The sequence below is a fragment of the Diceros bicornis genome, chromosome 29 (assembly GCF_020826845.1).
Source record: "Diceros bicornis minor isolate mBicDic1 chromosome 29, mDicBic1.mat.cur, whole genome shotgun sequence".
Taxonomy (NCBI): domain Eukaryota; kingdom Metazoa; phylum Chordata; class Mammalia; order Perissodactyla; family Rhinocerotidae; genus Diceros; species Diceros bicornis.
In genome coordinates, this window is record NC_080768.1 from 38082075 (window position 1) to 38107088 (window position 25014).

Genomic DNA, 25014 nt, shown 5'->3' on the forward strand with positions numbered 1-25014 from the left:
AATAAGCCTTGGTCTGCTCCTTTGTGACTCCTTTGAGTTTTTATTCCACTTGCAAAAGGGTCCTGAAGTAGACCCCCCTTTGCTGCTTTCATGGCTGCGGGCTGATCTTTGCTCTGTTCCCCTCTCAGGCCCTGCCACTCTCCTAGTGGGGCACGTACAAATGCCTTGCCCTCTAGCCTTCCTAGCAATGAAGGAGACAATTTTGAGAGACAAACCTGTGGCTTCAGCAGACATCTCCACAGTGACCACCCCCGCCCCCCTCAGGGCCAGGAGCTGCAGAGGATGGCTGGAAGCAGGGTCTGTCCTGTGCCCTTCACATCTCCCTCCACGTGAAGGTAGGTGATGCAGGGCTGGTTGCCGTGGCAGCAGACCAAGCAGCCTTAGCAAAAAACAACCCTGAAAAGTACTCCAGAAATGAAAGCGTATTGGTCTTCCATGAAATCATGCCAGAGAAAGGGGGCAGAGAGCAACACAGAGCCGCACTGATGAAACAGATGCCCGAACCCCACTCTCGGGGCCTGCAGACGCCAGCACACACCTCCCTTTAATTCACCACACACTCCCTAGGCAGCCAGACAGGGAAACCCGGAATGAAGTGGCTGAGATCGGGTTGAAGGTCAAATACAGGACCAGCATGAAGAACCGTTTTGATTCGCTGTTTCTTGGGATGGAGTCCTTCCTTCTGGTCTGACGCTGCCTCCCCCATTCCTGATGTTGCTCAGAAAAAGGAATCTGGCAGTCCAGACCCCTCACCATACACCATCCCCACGCAGGTGCAAGCCCTGCCCTCCAGCCTGAGCTTCGTTTAAAAAAAGAGAGTGAGCGAAAACTCCCCACACCACTCCCTTCTCTTGCTTGGCATCGCCAGAAGCTGCATCGCTGACTCACATCACTTGAATAATTGCCTTTTAATGGTACCATTTTCTTCACTTGTAAAACCAGGCTCTGTGATTCCTGACTCACAGGCATCTGCCACTGCTGGGCACACACGCCTCACCCTGGGCCCTGGGCCGTGGAACCATATCTGTCAGTCTCGTTCACATACAGCACAGGCTAGCCGGATGACATCCAGGCAGGAGAACGGAAACATGCCCTCAGCTTGGGCCAGCCTCAGTGGGCACGCACGTGTGCCTCTGCCACTCTGAGGAGGCACGCAAGCCTGGTTCCTTGTCACTTCTCCCTCTCTGACCCCTTGTTCTTTGTCTGAATGCACAAGCCTAAATTGTAGACTCCGGGGGGCATGAATGGAGCCCAAGCCTTCAGACTACTCCAGCCCCTCAGAGTTTGCACAGAATTCACCAAACGGCCTCTGCCCAAGTCCAGGACACTACACAGCCTCACTACGATGCCCCCTTTACTCACTAACAAATTTTTATTGAGCATTTACTGTGTACGTGGTGCTGCTCTAAGCACTAGGTTTGCAGCAGTGAACAAGATCTACAAGGTTCTGATCCTGTGGAGAAGGTTCACGTACTGGGATCCAGCATACGCCATTCTACATAAACACAGACAGGATAACTTTCTCCTTCTACACATAAATAAAATCTTCACACCAGCTGGTAGACAATGGCTCTGGCTCTCCCACATGTCACACTAGAATCTCTACTTGCTCCGTGGCCCAGTGGTCCTCGCCAAGATTTCAGTATTGGACCTCTGCCTCCACCTAACAATAGAGACTGGAGATGTGCACAGATGCAGACAGGGCCAGCAGGTATTCCAAAAGATGAAAGGCATTCCATCTGGGTTTCCAAAAGGCCCTTTCAGAGAGGCCACTTTGGGGAGGGCCCGAGGTGTCTGGCAGTAGCGAGCAGCGAGCTCAAGTACACCTGGCTGATGGCTCTGAGCAGCTTGATGGAGCACTCCTGTCAGGGAAAACGCTGTTTGCTTTTGTAGGATATTGATGGGTAAACTCCAGCACCTCTGCCAGTCACAGCAGGTCAGAAGCATTTTCTTCCTCCTTCTGCACTTTCAGAGAGGGGACGGAGTGGTGGATGGAGGGTTTGGATTTTCCATTGGTTTATCACTTCAAGTCAGAGCCAAAACAGAAACCCCATCACAAGAGGAAAGCCAGAGGCAGAGAGCAACAAAAAAGATCACTAGCCCACAAAGAGAAAGAGGGGAGGGAGGAGGAAATATGGGGGAGTAGAACGTGCTCCTTACGTTTTCTGTCACTCATTCCATCAAACTAAAGGGCTGTGCACCCAAGTGGAAAAGCCACTCACATTTTAAAGAGTAGGCTCCCACCCTCCCCCACCACTCAAAAGAGGACAGCCCACGCGGATTCCTCACTCCCCAGCGCATCAGCTACCCGGGTGGAGTGGGTGCATGCTCAAGACGCTGGATTTTCTTAACAGGCTGAAAGACAACAAGACCTTTCTTTTTAACGGTGGATACAAGCCTTCGAAAATACAGTTTATAAATGAGTATTCCATTACTGTAACTTGTTTACGTGATTTATCTTCACAAGACTGCCGCTACTGAACCAGACAGATTGAGGGCAGACTTAAATGCAGCTATCACATCCAGGACTCGCAGGCACCATTCTGCACCTTGTCCAACTGCAGAGGAGGGCACCGCCGAGACAGACCGAGTTGCTGCAGGGAAAAATATTACTTTTATTTTAATCCACTCTCTGAGGCTGCTGCACGGGCTGTCAGTCAGCCAGCATACATTTTCAGCTCCATCCTCCACTACAGCGCACTAACTTGTTTGGCTTCTCTGAGGAATCCCGTTTGGTCTCAATTTGTCTGCTGCTTTTCCTAAAAACAGTAAAATTGAAGAGTTCATGTATAAGTATCTGGAGTGGCCAAGATGGGAAAACACAGGAATTAAAATGTTGTGAAGTTAGGGGCTACCCATCCCTAAACACAAAAGCCCTCAGGCAGGTCCGCCCCTTCCGTGAAATCTTTCAGTCAGAACTTCTTTTCCCATCTGAAAGTTGGTTTGCGATCTTGTGCCACCTCTTGCTTTGGGGTGCAGTGAAAATAACGATAGCTTAGGGAACTTAGCTACCGGGGGCAGCTAAGCATATAAGGGCATGTGTATTACTCTCATTAATAAAAATGAAGGGATTAGTAAAAATTAAAATATCTGACCATATCAAGTGTTGGTAAAGGTGTGGACACACAGGGTCTTTCATATATTTTTGACAGGAGGATAAGTTGAAAGTTCAGCATTATCTCATCAAGCTAAACAACCCAGCAACTGCACTCCGAGTTTACAAGCAAGAAAAACTCTTGCTCATGTACAACACGAGACAGGTACAAGATGATGACAGCAGCATCGTTCAAACAGCAAAACCTGCAATCAGCCCAAATGTGCATCTACAAGAGAGTGGATGAATAAATTGAAGTGTAGTCACAACATGAAGGAAGCATGGCAACATGCAAGAATATGGAGGATTCACAGCAATCTAATACTTTCAGGAAAAAGCTAAGTCAAAGAGCACACACATGAGATCCTTTCTGTGAAGTCAAAATCAACCAAAATAAATATACACACATCTTGAGGATACATGTATATAAGATACAACTCCAAAAGCCTTTAGGAAAAGAATGAGGACAGGATTCGGGATGATGATTACTTCAGAAGGGCAGGGTGAGAGAGAATCACGAGACAAGGTGCAAGTTGCTGTCAGATCTGAACTTTGCTCTGGAAGGTGTTGTGGGGGTGCTCGTTCTGTTATTAAAGACGGTAAATGATAGAGATAGATGATAGATGGATAGAGATAGGTGGGTAGATAGATGATGGATGGATGGATAGATAGATAGATAGATAGATAGATAGATAGATAGATAGATAGATAGACAGACAGATAGATACCATGTATGCACCAATGATAAATGATGATTTTCTAGAAACAAATCCTCCACATTCTCTGTAACAGAGACATAGGTTGTTTTTGTTTTTGTTTTTGTTTTTTTCTCATTTTCCCCAGCCACAAAAGATTAGGCTGAATTTCTCATCCTCTTGTGCAGTTCGTATGCCATGTAACCGCATTCTGGCCAATGGAACATGGGCAAAAGTAATGTGCACACTTCCGGGTCTGGCCCTTCAAAGCCTGCTGCATGATCTCTCTGCTCTCCCTTCTGCGGGTTGGATACCGATGCCCTCGTCAACCTTGGAAGCTGCAGGTCAAAGTGGGCAGGGTCTCTGAAAGCCCGAGCTCCTGAGTGACTGCACGGAGTAGAGTTCCGTGGCCCCAGCCCCTGGTGCCCACTGGACATTGTGTGATGGAGAAATAAACTTCTAATGCACGAAGGCAGTAGGATTCCAGGGTTTATCTAGCATTACCTTAACTAACTCAACTCGAACATTAGTAGCTTGACGTGGCTGGAAAACAACTACAGAGAAGTGTACTTTTTACCCAGTTAAACCTTTCAGGTGCTTTGTGAAGGAAGTGGAAAATGCCAGAGACTTTCAAGGGTCTTAAACTCGAGAGATTAGACTTCCGACACTGCCTCCTTTGCTCAGTGCTCGGGGTAATGGCATTACACAGCCTGACCTCACTGAGAATGCCCATTCAGGGCAGCACCAGTCTTTCCTCATTTGGACAGCATGTGGTGTTTTTACGGGGTCTAAAATCACGCCATTTGTGGAAACATACAGCATAATTTTTAGGACACGGCCTGTGTACTGGTGCACTGACTACAGTACCTTTTCAGGTGTTTTAACCAGGCAGCTTCCAGGAAGGCTACTCTGTTTCTTCCTGGCTTTAAGCATATCCATCCTACCCACCCTGGCATGTTGGTGCCGGTGTCTTGCAAAATCTGAGTTGCCATCTTGTGAGGGGAAAAACGGAGCAGATGGTCCTGACCACTGAGATGCCAGGTAATGAGCAAGTGCCTCACATCCGAGTATCGGAGTCTTGTCATCTCGCCAGAAATGACAGCTTGGCTGTCTGGCAACAGCCCTGATGTTGGGAGGAAGCACACATCTCACCACTCTGGGTCTTAATGTAGTTACACTTTCAAATTCTTGCCCTGAATCAATTCTTCTTGTCTTTTCAGCTGAGGTGAGCACAGGTTGGGCAGGTTCCAGAAAATGAAACTGTATTAATATAGATTCATCACCGGGCTGAGCAGTTTCTGACTTTGGGGAAAGGAGTGGGCATATCGTGTGGACTGGGCGATGCCCTTCTAATGCCTTCCCCTCCCATCACGTCTGCTCCAGCCCCACCCCTGCCTCACACCGGGCAGCAAATTGTCAGCCCTCCACCCATCCTGCCGACCTACTCAGGCCAGAGTGACCTTAAATCAATGTCACCACCCCTGTCTCCCTCCTATCCACCTTCTCCACTTGCTGGGAAGGAGTAGGGCTGCAGATCCGTTTCATGTGAGGGCTGGCAAGGAAACAGGGGGACATGAACACTTTTGCTGGCAGTGGAAAAGGGAGTGAAGGTCGAGGCAATGCAAAGTTAAGGGGCCTGGGATTCAGGCAACGGGAACTGAAGGGCTTAGAGAGAGAATGAGACCAAATGGCCCAGTGGAGATGGGGATGAGAGAATCACATCAGAAGGGACCTTAGGGGTCATCAAACCCAATCTTCACATTCATTCACAGAGCACACAGAAGATTACAGACTTACCCACACTTGCCCTGCAAGTAAAAGGCAAGATGGAGATCCCTAACTCCTCCAGTGACATTCTTTCCCCACGTCTCACTGCAGTCCAGAACAGTTACTGCCTTCCTTTCAGGAATCATTTTGGGCAAGGAGAAACCTAAGCCACCCTTTTAAACCTTGAGAAGACCAGACACTTGTGACTTTCACTGGTAGGAGCCAGGGATGCAGAGATGCCTAAGAAAGACCATCTTCCCAGCTCAGATCCCTGGGAGGCGGCGAGCGGGGCTGGGAGGGGGAGGAGCGGGCATCTGGATTGGGGTGTGCCTCGCCTCCTCTGCCACGTGCACAGATTTTACAGGTGAGCATTTTGTCAGGAATGATAAAACCCAGAGACGTGTGACATGTGAAGATGTTAGGGTCAGAGTGGGAAATAAATTTAAGTACTGATTCTGTCTAAAACTGAGCACTAGCAATGTAATTCCTCTTGCAAGCAGCAATTCCTATTTCTTATCACCCACATAAAACAGGCCATCCTCCCAAGTCAATAGGCTTGGACCTTCTTATTGCCCAAATGGTCTGGACCCACAGGAAAATAAGTACTTGGAACTTCCTGCGGTGGACGAGGAGATGCGCAACCAGAGGTCCTCTCGAAGAAGAACTTCTTGCCCCCAGTGCTGGGAGTGGAGTTGGTGTTCGGGCTTCAGCTTCAACCTGCCCCTTTGGGAATGGCCTCTGCTGCAGAGACCCACCTCACCCCTAGTCACACCCCTACCCAGCTGGCCCACACCCGGTGACTGATGGTCGAAGGGTGAAAAAGCCCAGCCATTGCAGCCCAATGGGACAACTCCCACAGGCCATTTCAGAGCCAGAACTCCCCACAGGGCTAGCCAAGGCTGTGACTCCTGCACCGAAGCCCAACACCCAATCCTGCCTCTGCTCCTCCCTTCCACAGGTGTCCATCCCGGAGCCATTCCTAGTAAACATCCCGAGCACCAAGCACTGCAGAGTCTGTCTCCTGGCAAACCAGCACTGGGACATTTCTTCTTATTGCCTCCTCGTGAAGCAAACCTCACACAGCAGCCCCACTATGGACCTCACCTCGTCAGAAATTCAGAGACCGGATCAATTCCCAAAGCCCCAGACCTCTTCCAGAAGTCCAAAAACTTATTCTCGGAGTAACATTTGTGCAATACTAGGCAAAGAATTGTTTGTGCTAACGCTGTATCCTGAGATACGCTTCATACTATTCAATAACATGCAAAAAAGAGAAAGATGCTAGTGCTGAATCCTATCTGTGATCTCTAATGTGGCTACAGTTACTATCGTACCATCTGACTTGAACTGATGATTCTAAGTTCCATAATGTCAGATAAGTCATATTTCAGTAACACTTCCTACCCACTGCTAAAAATATTGTTTCTTCCCACATAGCTATTCCTAATGAGATATTTCAAGCCACCTGGCACTGGGGGAGTTCCTTGGCTAATTTTCTATGAAGCCCCACGACGTAGAAACCGTGTACAATAGAACCCCATCAGATGGGGTTCAGGTGTCAGAGGGCAGGCGGAGCAGCGACATCATAGGTTATTTTGTCCTAGAGTAAGACATGTTTCATGGAGATGTCATTAGACCCCCTGTCAGTGTGACCCTGGGGTAAAGCGTAGCACCTTATAATGTGTTCGTGCAGTGAACACACCAGAAGAGGAGCTAGCCCCAGTTCCTGGCTGGCTTTCCTCCAGGACCTTAGCTGCTCTTTCAGTTTCTGATGAGAATCAGTTTGAAACCTGAACAACTGCTAACTCCCACTGAAATGTAAATACATCTGGGGACCAGGCAAGGCCCCCTGTCTGGCTACATCGCCAACTAATTCCAGTCATTCCCAAGGCTTGCCACACTGTCACAGGCAATGCTTTCTGCTTGATCTTCTCTCCCTATCCTGTTAAATGCTAGACTGTGTTTTCTCCTCTTCCTTACCGGCTAATCCATGTGTAAGAAACCTCCCCAGGACATTCCTTCTCTTCCTCTCACCCAAGCTGGGCTAGGGACCCCTTTCTAGGTTCTTCTAGCTCCCTGTGTACACCTATATATAATAGATATAACGTTCTCTTGCGATAGTGTGCTCCCCAAAGGATGGGAGCCTTTAGAGATGGAACCCTCCTTCTCTGTACTCAGTACCCAGCACCATTCTAGGCCCTTCAGCTAGTGCTGCAGTAGCAAAAATAAAACGCACTGGTGTGGCCATCATGCCTAATAGAACTTTCTGTTTCTTTCTTTGAGTCTTATCCTTAAAATTAAAACCAGCCCAGAAGTTAGTCCCAAAGAAAATAACTCCAAGAGCACCTCCAGGACACCTCTGGACTGTCCTGGGCAGGGCCTTCTCCAGGGAGAGCCAGGCAGCACGCACCTGCCTGTGTAGACAGTTCAGTGTCTCAGAGCCCACGTACAGGCTCCACTCTCTAAGTAGAAAATGAGGCCTCTGTGATAGGAAGGTCTGGAAGGAGAGGTCAGTATGAAGTCTTCCCTCCCGCATCACTAGTGCCCCCTTCACACCGGGTCTTAGCTGGAACAGGAGGTGACACTAAGAGAAATAAACAAAGGTGCTTTCAGCGGCAGAGGCATCCACGGGGCCAGGTGAGTTCACCAACGCTTCCTCTTCCCACCAGGTGCTCCTCCGTGCTGAGCCACCCATCCCACGGCCTTAGTGTAGTCTCATCCACTACTCAGACCACACCTGAGGGACACCCGGGAAAATGTCACTAGATTCTCATCTTCTAGTTGTGGGTTGAATTGTGTCTCTCAAAAAAGATACGTTGAAGTCCTAACTCTCAGGACTTGTGAATTTATGTGGAAATAGAGTCTTTACAGATGTAATAAAGTAAAGATGACGTCAGACTGGATTAAGGTGGGTCCTAATCCAACAGCTAGTGTCCTTATAGGAAGAGGGAAGCTTGAACACAAATAACTGGGAGACAGGACTGTATGAAACCAGAAGTAGAGACTGGAGCGATGCATCAGTGAGCCAAGAAACACCAAGGATTGCCAGGAACCACCAGAAGAGGCAAGGAAGGGTCCTCCCCTAGAGCTTTCAGAGAGAGCATGGGCCTACTGACACCTTGATTTCAGAATTCCAGCCTCCAGAACTGTGAGAGAATAAATTTACGTTGTGTTAAGCCACCCAGTTTGTGACACTTTGTTTGGCAGCTCTAGGAAACTAATACACTGACCAACCATCTCATGCCACATTCAGTAGTTCCACATAATGATTTCATACAACCCTCACAATAACCCCGGGAGGTAGTTATCAAGGCCCCGATAGGCCATGTGATATGGCCAAGGAAAGGTCAGTATAAGGTCCACGTAACCAGCATAAATAGAGCAGGGACTCGAGTCCACGTCTCAGGGACTAGAATCCGTGCCTCCTGACTCCAAATCCGGCCATCTTTCCAGAGCTCTTAATCAAATTGTTGTCTCAGCATTTGCTTTAAGGCTCCTCTAATCCTTATTAAAACATTCCAGTTATCTTCATTTCTTCCCACTTGCCGAAAGGAGAGATGATCTGAGGCTCTGACAGAATTCCCAATCTCACGGCCAGGAAACGCAGAGCCAGTTGCGGCTGCCGCCTGCCCACTTCTGTCTCAGATCTGCCTGGGTTGCTGCACCTGATTTGGGGGTCAGGAGAAAGCAGTAATTTACAAGCTGTCTTCACCTGCCAGTGTCATAAAGGGAGTCCATGAGCAATTAGGCACTTCTAATCACTTAATCCACTTTAAATCTCTGCAAGAGGAAGGTAATAATTACGGAGCTCCGATCTGGCTGGTCCTTGGCTGGTCTTCAGTCAACCAGAGTCCTGCAGAATATTATAAAATACATTTTTAAAAAACTTCTCCAAAGCATCTGTAGCTCTGAAATTTGAGCCCTGTGCAGAAAGGCAAGGCCAGGAAAAACTGTGAATTTTCTTCTACCCCTTCTCTCCACGTGAAGCTGAACTGTCTCAAAGTCCCGCACCCCTAGGATTTTGATTGTAAATTAGAACCAGACCCTTCATTCCATCACACTTACATGGGTGACCTCACCAGTCTGGGCTCAGCTCCACAGCGCCCTGACAGAGGCCCCGAGTGTATAATTTACCAAGCACTGCGGCATCGGAGACCCAGCACCATCTCATGGGCCCCAGGGTCCAGCTCACTACAAGGTGGCATTTGCCTGCTGGAAAAGAGACTAGAACTGGGAGGGAGCTGAGGAACAGACAAATGCAATCCCTGTTTGTCCAGGGAGCAGAAGGCTCCAGGGGAGGGACACCCCCTCCCCCTGCTGGACTAAAATCTCTCCTCTGGTCTTTCCAAAGCAGCAGCAGCAACTTCTCAATATTCCAGGCTTTTCTCTCCAGGTGCTTAGCACGGCTCCAGCCTTCAACACCCACAGTGGTTATTCCACAGAAGCGCATTATTTATTCAACTGCCGCGGGCTGTGTGTACTCAAGTGTCACAGCTGAGACTGTTCCTTGTCTTCTTTCTGGGAATTGGTGCCTGCAAGTCACCAAAACATCCTCGTGATATGAGAGGCTCAAATAGAGACCACCCCAAGAACTATCAGTGAGATGAAAATCGGTTGAATGGATTTGCTGCCAACTTTGATTTTTGGTTCGTTGGGCAATTCGGAGCATGACTGGAAAATAAATTCAGCAGGACAATGCACTAATTTTCAGGATCTGTCCCTTTCTTCTTTCCCCACGGGTTTACAGGCTGTGTATACACTGCATCCAGAAAACCAGGATGGATACCACTGGAATTGGAACAATTCAGCAAAAGCCCAACCAGTGGACACTAAACATCTTCCCCAGCACAGCCTGGGGGCCTCTGAAAAATGCCCAAGGATACAACCAGCAGACCTGATCACTGAAAACTGATGAAGATGTGGAAATTGGTAAAGAAAACAAAGGAGTTAAATGAAATTATAGTTTACCTTGCGTTAGCAACAAAACTAACTTTCCAAAGTGATCCCACATAGCATTGTCCCATTTGAAACTCATTTGTGGTAGTCAAAGTACCTTCATCTCCCATTGACAGAGCACAAACTGAGGCCTAGAGAAATTAAGTGACTTGCCTCGTGTCACGTGGTGTGTAGCCAGGTCAGGGTGAGAACTCGGGCACCCATGGCGTTGGTGGGGGCGAAAATAACAGGGTTCTTCTAGGAGGAAAGTCCACGGGGTGACCTCAGTACTGTAGACTATGTGTCGATGAGACAAAAGCAAAGACATTGAGTGTCCTGTCCACTGCGAGAGGGACTGTTTTAGATTCAGTCCCAGTTAACATGACTGCAGGTGCTGAGTGAGGCTCTGAGCTGAATATCAATTGCCAATAAATATCGCATCTCTAGCCCTTATAGCCTCACTTTTCAATTAGCTCAGTTCCCCCATTTCCATGCAACTTGAATCTTCTCCTGAAAAAGGTGTGTGCCCACCCTGGACCTGTTCCCAGATCAATACAGCCAAACAGCATCAAATAGAAAGAACATTTTAAGCATCTTCCTTATCATAGTCAAAAGCTTTGCTTCTAAGGAGAAAATACTCTCATTTTGAGATTCGACACTCTTCTGATTGCCCATGAGAGAAGACAAAAAGTTGAAGGTTATTAACGGGTCTCTCCAGGCAATTACAAGCACACTGCCCTCAGGTTTCTGGTCTCTCTCCAATGCCACGTGCAAGTTGGCGCGTTTGCTCTTCTGAAAGATAATGCAGCCTTTGCTGCGGTTGGTGAAATGCTCTATCACACCTGCGGGTTGTGGCAGCTGCTGAAAAAAGAGTGCCGTCCTGTAATTTGACTGCAGGCAAAACAACTGCTCATGTTCAGGCAAGATAGTCCTGACACGGTGAGAACCCCAAGAGACCGCTGGGAGAACATGGTGAAAACCTGTGTTCACGGTCCTGAGGAATCACAAAAAGCCTGTTAAGAAATGTTTCAACCTCACAGGCTGAACGTACTTGCTAGTTTGAAAAAAAAAAAACACACCTAAGGTTGGAGGGGGCAGTGAGGGTGAAAATGTGTTTAACAAGGATAGAGCTGAGCATCAATTAGGACCAGCCCCCAAAGGAGGCAAGATGTCAAAAGAGGGGAACAGCCAACTGACATATGGGTTCCACGCAGGGAGGAGGCAAGACATCTCCTCGTCTGTGAGTCCTGGAATTCCGAGGCTTGGACCTCAGCCTCTTTCAAACCCCCGAGAGCGTGGCACCACAACAGCCTTCCCCAGGTGTTAGAGAAAGATCAGTGGGTCTGTCAAAGTTGCACTATATAATCCGAACACCACACGCTCCGCTACTAGCGGCCCGGGTTTGGATCCGGGCGTGCACCGACGCACCACTTCTCCGGCCATGCTGAGGCCGCGTCCCACATACAGCAACTAGAAGGATGTGCAATTATGACATGCAACTATCTACTGGGGCTTTGGGGAGAAAAAGGGAATAAAAAAAACGAGAAGGACTGGCAATAGATGTTAGCTCAGGGCCGGTCTTCCTCAGCACAAAGAGGAGGGTGGGCATGGATGTTAGCTCAGGGCTGATCTTCCTCACAAAAAGAACAAAAAATAATCTGCACACCAGCCCCTCTGCTGAGACCTGGGAGACAGCAACTCTGTGAGCTTCCTTCCCAACGGCATCCCCAAATAACACTTGTTTTCTTTTCTCACAGCCTTTCACATATTTCTCTCTGCTCAATCCACTCCACTACTGTCCCTACTCGCGCACTCCACCCAGTCTCCAGACTCAGAGGAAGACAGATTCTCCTGTTTCCACATGTCCTTCTCGCACATGAAGGGAGAACAGAGGTCCTGGAGCTCGAGTCTGGGGGCCGACCCTGGCAGCCTGTTCTGCAGACCGAGAGGGTGCCCCGGGCCAGGCCGCAGCAGCCACGGAGCTCCTTGAGGCTGGCTCTGAGCTGCTGCCTCTGGATTCCACAATTAAAGGCTCTGGGTGTTTGATCACCTCCTGATGCAGAGTAATTAAAATCGCTGCACTGTTTGTTTTTCATTTCCTTTGATAAATGGTGAAAACTGTTAATGAGCAAAAGCAGCGCTATTCTGCCTCACTCACCCTTGGCTTCCCTGTTTCCACAGCGCCTGCTTCTCTCTGGTGGGGACTGTCAGGGACTGCAGGAGCGGGCGGGCGCGGCCCTGGGGGCCTGGGCAGCGTGGATCCAAAAGGCTGCTGGGAAAATGTTTGAAGATGACCGCTCAGGGACAGCCAACACTGTCCTTTCAACCTCTGAGGCGTAGAAAGGGCCCAGGTAGGTCTTTGCTTTAAAGGGAAAACTAAAAGTGTAAGTTCAGGCTATTCTGCTTGGCTTGTAAATGCATCCCCCGTTCCCAGGCCCTTATGAAAAAAAAAATATATGGGGCAATTCAGTGACCTTAGAGAAAACAGCCTAAGTTTCAGTCTCTCTGTCTATAAAATGGGTAGAGTCATGTTTGCCCTGCTTATCACACCAAGATGCTACGAGAATTAAACAACATGTTGTACATGATAATGCTCCACCAGCCACAATGCTCTACGTGGTGTCAGTAAGTTCCTTGCATTATTCTTGCCTCCCTGCGACTTTCAGCACAAAAAGAGAGAGCTTGGCTGGTTCCCAAAGCAATGTAGTCTCCCTAGTTAAAGCCCAGGGCACTGAGGAAGGATGGGGAAGGGGAGGAGGCGGGAGGGCAAAGGGCATTGCAGGGAAATGTCCACACCTTCCTCTCTGTAAGAAGAGGAGTTCACCCACCCCCCTTCTACACCGCCCCAAGGTGCTCCTTCAGGCCCGAGGCAGCCAGCTGGCCTCACATATCGCAGACTGCTTTTTCAAGGAGCTCCACTCCATTGGCAACTGCAAGAAAAATATCCTTCCCCTAATACCTGACTTCTGCCCCGGGAGTTTTCCCTGGGATAACCTCCATGTGGCAGCTAAAGCCCAGCTACCAGGTGCAGGCTGGACCGCTTAAATCCAGTCCACGCCTGCAGGGCTCCAACAGGAAAGCCCTCCCCAGGTCAGCCCTTCGTTGTGGCCTCCGGAGGGCGCTAACCTGCCCAAGCATTAGGTGAAATCTACTTCAAAAGCACACGTGATACAGCCTCTAATTTAAGCCCCAGACTTTTCCTCAGAACCACAGGGACCAGGCCACCTTCTAGCAGTGGGTAATTTGAAAACGAGGAGAGGTTTATCTGCCGGAACCTGGATTTTGGTCTCCCTTCTGTCTACCTCCTCAAGCCTTCAGCCATCCTGGGAAAAGGATGTTAACCCTAATAGAGGAAATGAAACTGGATGGACTAGAGAAACAAGGAGAAAGGGCTTCAAATGGCGGACAGTGACTCTTAGAGGGAAATGATTCTGTCCCAAAGCAACACCCAGCTGTAGGAGCAGGCCCCCTGAAGGTGGAAGGTCCCCTCCATGTGGAATCACACTCTACTCCATGACCCCAGCCTCGACACTCATGCCGTGGCTGGTTTTCCATCTGAGTATTCCCAGTAACTCAATAAATGTTTGAATTAAGCCCCTCCCCCCACCCCACCACCCCACCCAAAGAGATAGTGATTATTTTCAGTTCTTTGGAGGGATCTAAGGCAACTGAACTTTCTGGAGAAAAGTGGGAGGTGAGTTGGGGATGAGTCAGGCAGGAGTATGTAACTGAGCAGAAGCGCAGGCTTCGGGGACACATATGCCAAGGTGTGACGGCTGACTGTGCCATTTGCTAGTTACATAACTTTGGGGAAGTCATTTAATCTCTGAGTCTGTTTACTCACCTATAAAAGAGAAATAATAATAACCACAACATATCATTGTTTTGAGGAGAACAAAGAATATAAAGTACCTAAAAGTCCTTGGTGCATAGCAGGAATTAAATAAATGGTAGCTAGTATTATCTTTATTACTACCAATGATATTACTGCTTTGGGAGGATTGTATAATTCTTCATCCATTCCCTTCCTCAATTCAAAAATCCCTTCACTGTGGTTCCCCATCATAAAAACCATCTCAGTGCCTGCATCATTCCAGCCAGCCCCAAAGAATCTGTTTTGGAAAGGGCTCTAGACTTGGCACCAAGGAGAGCTCAGAGGTCCCCTGCAGGTCATTGCTCTCTGCTCCTGGCAGATGGCAAGTCATGCAGGGAGGACAAGCTGCTGTCAGGCTGGTGGGCACCACCTCATGCTGGCATCACAAGTTGCCAGGTCAGGCCCGCACAGCTGCCTAGAGAGAGCCAGAGAAGCCAGCCTGCAAATCTAGAAGTAAGGTGTGGGGGAGGCGGGGGGGAAGTGGGTGTGGGTGGGAGATGCTAAACCTGTCAGCCTCTTCCCCTGATCCGCGCTGGCCATGGCTGACCACAGGCCACTCTCAACACACAATTGCCCTGTTTTTATCATCTTTAAACCAAACAAACATGTCCAGACACTCCACAAGGAACAGTCTTCTTTTCTGCTTTTCTGAGTACTTTCATTATTTACTCATAATATATTTATAAGTAATGACATTCCTCTGCCCACCTCTCTCCCACAGGTACAGGAAGGAGGAGTAAGATAAAATGCTCTAAGCTTCCCAGGAGAAAGAGATAAAAGATGTTATATTTATATCTCTTGGTTTCCAAAAAATTGCAAAACAGTTACCCAATCATGCCACCTGTCCCCTGGAGAACACATACCTCCCCAGATTCCTGGATGTTCTCCTGTACCTCAGTCATCCTCAACATAGCCCCACGAATGGGGTGGGAAGAGAGGATAACTCACCCAGATGGCATTACTCACCCCACCTTCTCTGCCTCCAAAGCACAATGATGAGAGAGAGAGGGATAAACATGACTTGTGTGTGTGTGTGTGACTCATGAGGCTCTCCATCAACACCTAGATCAGTGTCTTACACAGAGTAGGTACTTGACCAATATCTGCTCAATTAAATTGTAGTTTATATGCTTGAATATTCAATAGTGCTCAAACCTAACTTGAACCCAAAGGGAACTACAGAATACCATCTGCCAGATCACTGCCCTCAAGGTTCCCCATCTCAGTAAGTGGTACAATCATTTACCCAGCTGCTCAGGACCGAAACCTAAGATCCCTCCTTGATTGCTCTTCCCTTCCCGCCCACATCCAATCTATTAGCAACACATGCTTCTAATAACTCAAAAATAGATCCTGGATCTGTCAATGCCTTACTATCTTCAGCAGTACACCTGGAGCCTAGGCCACCATCATCTCTCACCCGGACTTCTGCAAAGCTCCTAACTGCTCTCCCTGCCTCCGTCTTGCCACCTTATAGTCCGTCCTGGGAGTGGCTAGGATGGTTTCACCAGTCAATCAGACACTGTCACTCCCCTGCTTAAAGCCTAGTAAAGCTTCCTAGGCAATGAGAATAAAATCCAAAGCCCCTACCCGGCCCATGAGCCCAACCTGATCTGGACGCTGCCTGCCTCTCCAGCAGCATCTTCCCCTATTCTCCTCCCCACTCACCACCCTCCAGCCTCGCTGGCTTTCCCTCCATCCACTCAAAAGCACCAAGCTCACCCTTGGGATGTTCATCCACCAGATCTTCGCCTGGCTGCCTTCTTCCAAATATGACCGAGCCCCACACAGGCACCCACCCACCCATCTCCTGCTGACATCTCTCTCTACCACGTCACCCACCCTATTTTCTCTGCTTTAGACCACGTACCAGTACATAAAGTGATGCAACTTTTTATATGTTTATTGTCTAACTTCCCTCAAAGAATTCCAGCTCTTTAGATAGACATTCCCTCTGTCTTACAGGAATGCCACCAGGTACACAGTAGGTGCTCAATAAAGACTTGTGGGCTGACTAAAGGAAGTGGTTTGATCTAGCGCTGTCTCCAGTAGCCAGCTTCTTTCTCACTGAGTTTGTTTTGCTCACTCATGGATGTATATTTAGAGATCACAGTGGGGGAGGGGAGGGAACAACTCTCCAGAGACATTACGTAAACCCTCACCTTACCCTTACAGGCTAGCAGTTTGCAAATACAAATATTCTCTTCTTACAGAATGTTCTAGGCCAGCAGTTCTCAAATATTTGTTCTCAGGACCCCTTTACACACCTAAAAATTGTTGAGAATCCAAAAGGGCTTTTGTTTATGTGGGTCATATCTATCAGTATTTATTGTGTTAGAAATGTAAACTGATAAATTTTAAAAATATTTATTTATAAATTCATTTTAAAATAACAATAATAAACCATTACATAGTCACATACATATTTATATGAAATTAACTATATTCTAAATGCAATGTGGTATCCTAGACTGGATTCTGGAATGCAAAAAGGACATTAACGGGAAAACTGGCAAAATCCAAATGAAGTCTATAGTTTAGTTAATAGTTGTGTACCAATGTTAATTTCTCAGTTTTGGCAGTTATACCATGGTGATGTAAGATGTTAACATTCAGGAAAATTGAATGAAGAGTATATAGAAACTCTTTGTACTATGTTTGGAACTTTTCTATAAATGTAAAATTATTTTAACATAAAGGTTTATTTTTAAAAACTGTATTTAAAAAATTTGTGTGAAGAGTGGTACTGTTTTACATTTTTGCAAATCTCTTTGCAAGATCTCTTGAGAGAGCTGGATTCTAGTATCTGCGTCTGCATTCAACCTGTTTGATGTGCTGCTTTAGTTGAAATATGTGAGGAAAATCCAGTTTACACAGATATGTAGTTGGAAAAGGGAAGATTTAACAGCTTTATCAGATAATTATGGATATTTTTTCTTTGATATTACACCTAAATTTGACAAGAGGTAGCTTCTCAAGGGTCAGTTGCAATGTGAAATATGACACTATATCAGTGAACTTTTTGTACTGTTATGTTAAACTTTGCTGGTTTATCTTGGTTTAACTTATTTTGGATGGATCTTTTACTCATCAATGATTTTATTATTTGGAAAACAGTTCACTAAGTTATATAGATCTTCCAAATGTTGGCAAATTTCATGATACAATATCAAAAAAAGAACATTCATTAATATCAACCATCTCATCAGAAAAGTCTTTAAGGTTTGGGAAGCTGTCAAGTTTATTGTGATAGATAGAAATTTTCCAAAATTTGAATGTTCGCTTGAATGCTTGAATTTTATCATTGGCGAAAAACACAGTCAGTTGTATTTCTTGAAATGGCAGGCTCATTTCATTCAATTTTAAGAAAACATCTCCCAAATATTTAAATCTGAATAGTTACAGTTTGACTACCAACCAGTTTTTCAAATAAAAATGGTGTTCCATGAAAAAAGCTCTACGTCAGTTCATAACTCAAACACTCGCACAAGCACTTTTCCTCAAGGCACCTCTGCACTTTGGTGTGACACAGAAGTCCTTTCTGCGTCACTCCCACTTTATCACACAGGACGTTAAAAAAGGTGTACTCAAGGGTTGACGTTTACTACAATTAATAATTTCTAAAACTTAAATTAGGACATTCTTAAGTGAAACTGGCAGTTTTTGTTTTTGTTTTACTACCACTGTGTGGCCGGGGCACTGACTTCTAACACAATGTGGTGCCACTGCCTTGATTCGGGCTAAGGCGCCAGCAGTTTTACCCATCTTTGCTTTTGCCCATCAGTCCAAGTTGCAACACGGTAGAAAAGGCAAATAATACCTTAATATTATTATGAAAATAATTTTGACCTCACAGCCTTCCTGCAAGGGTCTTAGGAAATCCCCACTAGTCTTCAGACTACATTTTTTGAACATCTGTCAAACATTTATTGAGCACCAACTGTATGTAGATCCAGTTCTAAATTCCTGGAGATATTGAGGTTAAAACAGCACAAAAGAAATAAAAAGTCCCTTCCCTAGGAGTTTAAAATATAGCTATGTAAAGAACAGATAAATAAAAGAACCCTGAACAATATAAAGGGACGTCAGTAACAACAAAATAGAGATTACAATGAGAATTCAAAGTGCTAAGACGATGCAGGCTGTGGATGTAGGTGGATTGGTAGGTAAGGATTCCAGAAGGTCAGTCCTTTGGCAGAGTTAGCTCAGGCTTCTGAATTTCTCCTCCCACCTCACTCCTAGCAATCAACCTATGGTAGATTCTGAAGACCACGGCCTCAGCCCAAACACTGCAGGTGGCGCTGGAGCTAGCAGGCAGGGAGGAGGGACGGCAGCAGGATGTGTGAAAATGGTTTCTGGAAGTTAAAGCAGTACAGAGGAGGAAGGCAAAAGACCGTGACCAGATTCCAGTGGTGGTCAATTTCTACCTTCAGGTGAGAGTAAGAAGAAAAAAGAAATACTATGGGATACTCCAAAAGGGCTAATTATTGGGGGAAAAAAACATAAAGGTGGTTTAATGGAAGAGGAAAACCCAAAGACAGGTAAGGCATTTTTGAGATGAAGTTTACACCAGATGAACACTGTGCACCAGCGAGATCTGAAACTCCCACAGCTAATTTGAACACAGTGGCATTCACGGTTTTCCTCCATCCCCCGCTGTTTGTGTTCATTGCAAATGACACTAGACTTCAAAAATTGGCCACCTGCCCACTTAACTTAGGCTCTTTGTAAATGGTTTGTCCAAACCAGAAGCCGTCTGAGCCTGCATTATTTTTATGACAAGCTGTGGTGTTTTACCCTGCAGAGCCAGGATGTCCTGAATCCTAATGGAGCCCACTAGAGCTCATCAGAGGTGGTTATGGGCTTTTCTGCTGGCTGCTTTGATGGCCCTGATGCCAAATGACTCAAAATCCCCAGGCACTCAGTTGCTAGGCTCAGATGATTCCAACCAAAGAGCCAGAGACACCTTCAGTGGAGATAAAAACTGTTTCTCCCCCAACAAACCCACAGGCTCGGTAGAGGTAGGGAAACACAGCCCTCCACCACAGAGCCAATCACTTGAGGTGGTCAGAACCAATTCTCATAGAGGTTGGAGCATTTTCCCAAACAGAATTTACCAATGACAAATACTGATAACAGCAAAACTTGTCTTTCAGGTCTATTCACCACAAACATGGATAGCTCTATCCTTCCAGGTTTTGGTGCCATCATGATGCTCACCACCACTTTTTAAAGGGGGGTGCCACCTAGTTATCCCTCCCACAAGACCCCCATCCTCTGAATAGTGCATGAGCCCCAATGAGTCTTAGTCCACACAGGCTATGTGGGAAAGGGAGGGGGATACAACCAAGTCTAAATCATGCTGTTACTATCTCTTCATTTGTATTTGTCTCAAATCATTTTTTAAATAGATGTTGGGCCCTTAAGAAGGATATGATGAGTAATGAAGGAATTTAGAAATGCTAAGTATAATTCAGAGGAGAAAGAGTCACTGCTAGATTTGGTGTCCTGGGATGGCTTATGAAGAAAGCAGAATTGAGAAGGCAATACAAGGTGGGAAGGATTAGAGAAAGAAGACAAAGAGAAGAGGGTATTCCAGGTGAGGGAAGACATTATAGGCAAGGCATAGAGAGAGAGGCTTGTACAGTATAGTGTGTGCACCACTCTGGCAGGAGTGGAAGGTTAAAGCACAGAAATTAGAGAAGATAATGTAAGAAAAGTAGGTTGGACCATAATGTAGAGGAAATTGAATGTCGGACTGCTGAGCACTGGGGAAACAAAGATGATTAAGACTACTGCAGCCCAGTAGAGTATGTACAAGAGAAGGTGGTAGCACAAAGTGGGGAAACATCAACCCTGAAGACCTCAAGAAGGATGGATGCTTGAGCATCTTGGCACAAAGGGTGTCATATTTCCCCAGGCAGACATGGGAGATGGGCAGAGAAGCACTTTCCAAGGACAGGGAACAGCATAAGCAGAGGCCTTAAAGCTTGGAACAGCATTTTGCATGCAGAAGACTGTAAGCACTAATATATGGCTGGAAGGGAATGTAAGGGAGGTGTGGAAATTGTGCTCTAGATGTGGACAGGAGCCAGGTTGGGGAGGGTCTGGTCAGTTGGTGGTTTCCAACGTACACCCCAAAGAGCACAGGAATTCACAAAGGAGCCTCACGGGCTGCAGTTGTACAAGGAGGACTAATGGGAATGATGAATAAGCAGGTTCTCATCTCCCTTCCACCCGACGAGCTCTGCTCTGAAGAAAGAGGTCTCCGTTACAATCATAATTAATTGAAAGTTTGAGGACTCCGTTTCAGTGTTAGTCATTAAAGGTTTTCAGCAGCAAAGGACTAAGTGATCAGGAAGCCAGCAGGGCAATACCAGCAGCCTGGTTGCCTGGAGGGAGGGAGGCAAGTGAAGAAATCACAGCTTAGTTCAGGTGAGAGCTGGTCAAGACTGGGCTATGACTATTAAAAACAGAAAAAACGAAATAAAAAAGCGCATCTAAGAGACAACATCAAGAAAGGATTCACTGGGACTTGATGGTTAACTTTATGTGAGGAACCACCATGAGATTCCACTACACATCCACTAAAATGATTACAATTGAAAAGGCTGACAATACCAAATGTTGGGAGGAGACAGAGTCCTTTGAACTCTCACGCATTGCTGGTGGGCGTGTAAAATGGCACAACCACTTTGGAAAACTGTTTAGCAATTTTTGTTAACATGAAATATACACCTACTCTATGACCCAACTATTTCATTCCTAGATATTACCCAAGAGAAATGAAAGTATATATTCCCAAAAAGATGCATGTAAGAAAATACATAATAACTTTGCTCAAAAAAGTGAAAAACTGAAAATATTTCATACGCCCATCAACAGGAAAATGGACAATGAAATCTTGGTATATTCATACAATAGAACACAATTAAATGCACTACCAATATAAGGAACAATCTCAAAAAATATGTGAAGCAAAAGGAGCTAGGCATAAAAGAGTACATAACATATGATTCAATGTATATGAAGTTCAAGAACCGGCAATACTACTCTACATGAGAGAAATCAGAACAACGGCTGCCTCTTGGGAGGGGGAGTTATTCACTAGAGAGGGCCAGGAGCAAATGTTCAGGGGTGATAGTCAGGCTGTATATGTTTTTTGGGGTGAGAGTTGCACAACGTAAACATTTGTCAAAACTCACTGAACTCCACACTTAAGATCTATGCATCTTCCTGTATCCTTCAAAATATGCTTCAATGATTTTTTCACATGAGGAACCTGGGGAAAGGGAAAGTCAAAGGTGACTCAAGAGTTCAACTGCATGACAGGAAGAAGAAATCTTCCACTAAGGACACAGGGAAACTGATGAGGGGGAGAGATGGTGCTCATTTTCCCCTCCTTTGAAACTTACTCTTTATACTTTGAAATAGTTGCTTTTTGTCTTTTGCCATCTAGCAGATCATAAGCTCCCTGAAGTCTCCTTAGTACAAGGTCTCGGGCAGAACAGACCCTCCGTCACTGGGTGCTGCCTTGGCATTGAGATCAGGTGGCGATTTTTCTCTTCCCTCTGGATCCTAAGATTGACAGATTTAATAAGCAAATGTATGGAAGCATTCATGAATGGTGACAGGTCAATGTTACCTCTGCCTGGGAAGATGGCTTCATTTCTGTGGGTCTCAGAGACATTCAGTGCCTTGACCCAGAGGAAGACTAATTGGAAGATTTTGGGCTCCATGAAAGGCCAGCAGCAGAGGTGCTATCAGAAGCGTTTCCCATACCCCTCAGCTCACATTATCCACTCCACCCGTGAAGAGTTCACCTCAGTTTTCAAGGTACCAGCAAACTCCCCTCATTAGAAATTCCTTCTCCTCACAGCTCCTCTTCTGCCCTTGTCCACCACGTTCGTCTGCCTGCCGTTGTCCTCCCTGTCAACAAGACCAACACGTGAAAGCTGTCCACGCTCACTGCACACAGGTCTTGGCCAGTTACTGCCCTCTGAGACAACAGGTGGCCCTGCGGGACAGCCGTGTTATGATCCACGGTAAAGCGTGTGGTGTCCCGGCATCCTCCTATCACTTAGAGGCATTGTGCTTGCACCTAACTAAATTGGGGGGTGGAGGCTAGAGGGGGGCTCCTGAGGTCCAAAGAAAGCCTTTGTAATTGCCCTTAACCACTGAATAAACACCATGTATTTTCCTCCCCAGCTGGGCCAGGGCTGCTGGTGCCTGCCTTGCTGTGTCTGACCTCAGCAACTCCAGAAGGATTGTGTTTTCCAGGGAAATTAGATTTATGCAAAATACCTGGTGAAGTCACATGCCTGCCTTCAAGGCCACCCTGCTGCCCTCCTGCCTCAGAAGCTGCCGGGAGCCATCCAGGGGGCTCTCCCTGACGGGAATAGTTGCCCCCAACTCTCATCAGAGGAGGAAGAGGCTTAACCAGTGACACATATCTACAGAAAGAAAAGTCATGCTCCTTCTTTTTCCTCTCCACTCCTTCCTTTCCCCAAAAGCAGTACATGCACGGAAACCCAAATCTTCAATCTCCTAAAATCCCTGACAGAGGCAGTTGGAGGGGCTAGAAACACACACACATATATCTTAAGGATTCTGAGTTAATTGACAGACAAGGAGAATTATAGGCCCAGCTATTGCCTTCAGTGAGCTTTGAACATAGCAAAATAACTCTGATTAAGAGCAGAAGCTCAAGGTAAGACACAGTAACTCTGCTACCAGTCTACACACATCCAATTGGGTGTCAAAGCAAATGCCATGTGTTCACCTGAGAGATGCACCAACTGCACTTGCAGTGGTGGGGCCTGTAAGTTACCCTGCAGTGTAACCAAGCTTCTGTATAACTATGAACCAAGTTAAGTGACGAGGGTTGAGGAGAGTAAGAGGGTAGGAGGGACCACAGCATTTCATATTTCAATGTAGTGATGTCACACAAGCTCCTTATTCAACATCTCCCAGATCTGCTTTTCCGCCTTACTACTCAAACAAGTTTAAAATACAGAAAAAGATGTGGGGGTTAGTCTGAAGGAAGAGGTTGTTAATCTATTTACTGAGAAGTTAACAAAATTCTATGTGATAAAGCAAAAGGAGAAGGACTTTGTAGCCCGATGGATCAAGGACTAATCAAGCTCTGGGATCTGTGCCTGGGGCAAGTCATGGATTGTTTCAGCCTCAGTTCCCACATCTGAAAATATGGATAATATTATTTGCTCATTCACAGTGTTTGGTAACGCCCCCTGCCACAGAAGCCTTTTTCCCAGAGATCTTCCAATCAAAAAGAAAATGACCATTGGCATGGTTTTAATACCAGCCTGAGGTGACGCAGGGCATCCATCAGAGGAGTGGCAGCCAAACTGAACCCAGACATGAGCCAGTATTCACCAGGGTCATTGTCACACTCTGCCCCCCAGAATTTACAGGCATAAGTAACTTACTGATTAGAACAGACATATTTTCACTTATTACAATATCTATCATCATCTTAGGTTCTTTCAAAGGATATATTTCTTTTCATTGTGACATTCTTACTTTGGACAACGGGGATATCTCTTTCTGCTTGCTTCTGGGGCCACACATGAAGCTTTATGAAGAGCCATGGTTGACAGTGACCATGAGATGTGCACTGGCCACCTTGGACATTAGAATAATGGCTCCTGAATCTTTTCAGCCCATGGACAATTTGGCAGAGAATACAGACCACTTACTACAGTGTCTCTCATATTACTGGGAAGAGCTTCTAACTTTACCCAAAACCATCAACAGATATTCATGAGCAACTACTTGTGTGTTTGAAATCGGAGATATAGCAAACCAGGCTCTGACCCTGCCCTCATGGAGCTTACAGTACGGATATGGAGGGGTGATTGCAATATAACAGGACTAAAAAATCTAACACAGAAGGGTATGGTGCCATGTGAGCCCTAACAAGGCCATTAGACCCACAATTGGGAAGGCCAGGACAAGCTTCCTGGAGGAAGCGGTTGGAGAAAGACCCCAAAGAGGAGCAGGTCTCAGGTCTCCTCATTGCCTCAAGGAAGTCCTCCTGACCACTCCTCTCAGTCTAAATTAGGCCCTTTCCACACTCTCTTATAATCCCTGTTCCTTCCTGTACTTATCACTGTTTGCATTTACATATTCATATTTAATATTGGCCACCTCAACTAGTTCAAAACCCTATGAGGGCAGGGACCATGTTTATTTTGCTTACAGTACTCAGTCCAGGACCTGGCACATGTCAAGTGCTCTGCATGTATGTCTTGGATGAATTAGGACTGAGAAGACTGTCCTTGGCAGAAAGACTAGGCTGTGCGAAGGATGAGGGTTGGAAACAGATGATGCATTCAAGGAAGAGAAGCCATTTAGGTGATCCAGAGATCATTTGGGGGCAAAGATAGTTGCAAGAGATGAATCTGGAAAAGAAAGCAGTGAACAAACCAGACAGTGCCATGTACGCCTTAGGAAAGAGTTTGGACTCCATCACAGGACACTGTGGACCTTGGAAGAACCTTAAGTAGGCAAGTGAGGTAATCACATTTGTATTGCTCTTACTGCAGTGTGGACAATGTTTAGAAAGAACCAAGACTGGAAGTGGGAAAACTGATGGGGACTGCAATGTATAAACCACGTGAAAGAGC

General features: G+C 46.4%; 1 protein-coding gene across 3 annotated transcripts in view; it reads right to left on the bottom strand.

Annotated features, from left to right (window-relative positions):
* Nucleotides 1–25014, bottom strand: part of ZMAT4 (zinc finger matrin-type 4) — a 326969-nt gene that overhangs the window by 265887 nt on the left and 36068 nt on the right. The window contains exons 2-3 of one of the 3 annotated variants that reach the window (XM_058525274.1): nt 22189–22294; nt 21781–21943 (exon numbers count right to left, since the gene is read on the bottom strand). The exons of 1 other annotated variant lie outside the window; for it this stretch is intronic. The gene's annotated coding sequence lies outside the window, so the exon portion shown is untranslated. Of the gene's footprint in view, nt 1–21780; nt 21988–22188; nt 22295–25014 lie in introns of those variants that run through there. One more of the 3 variants, XM_058525275.1, reaches the window with a different exon arrangement.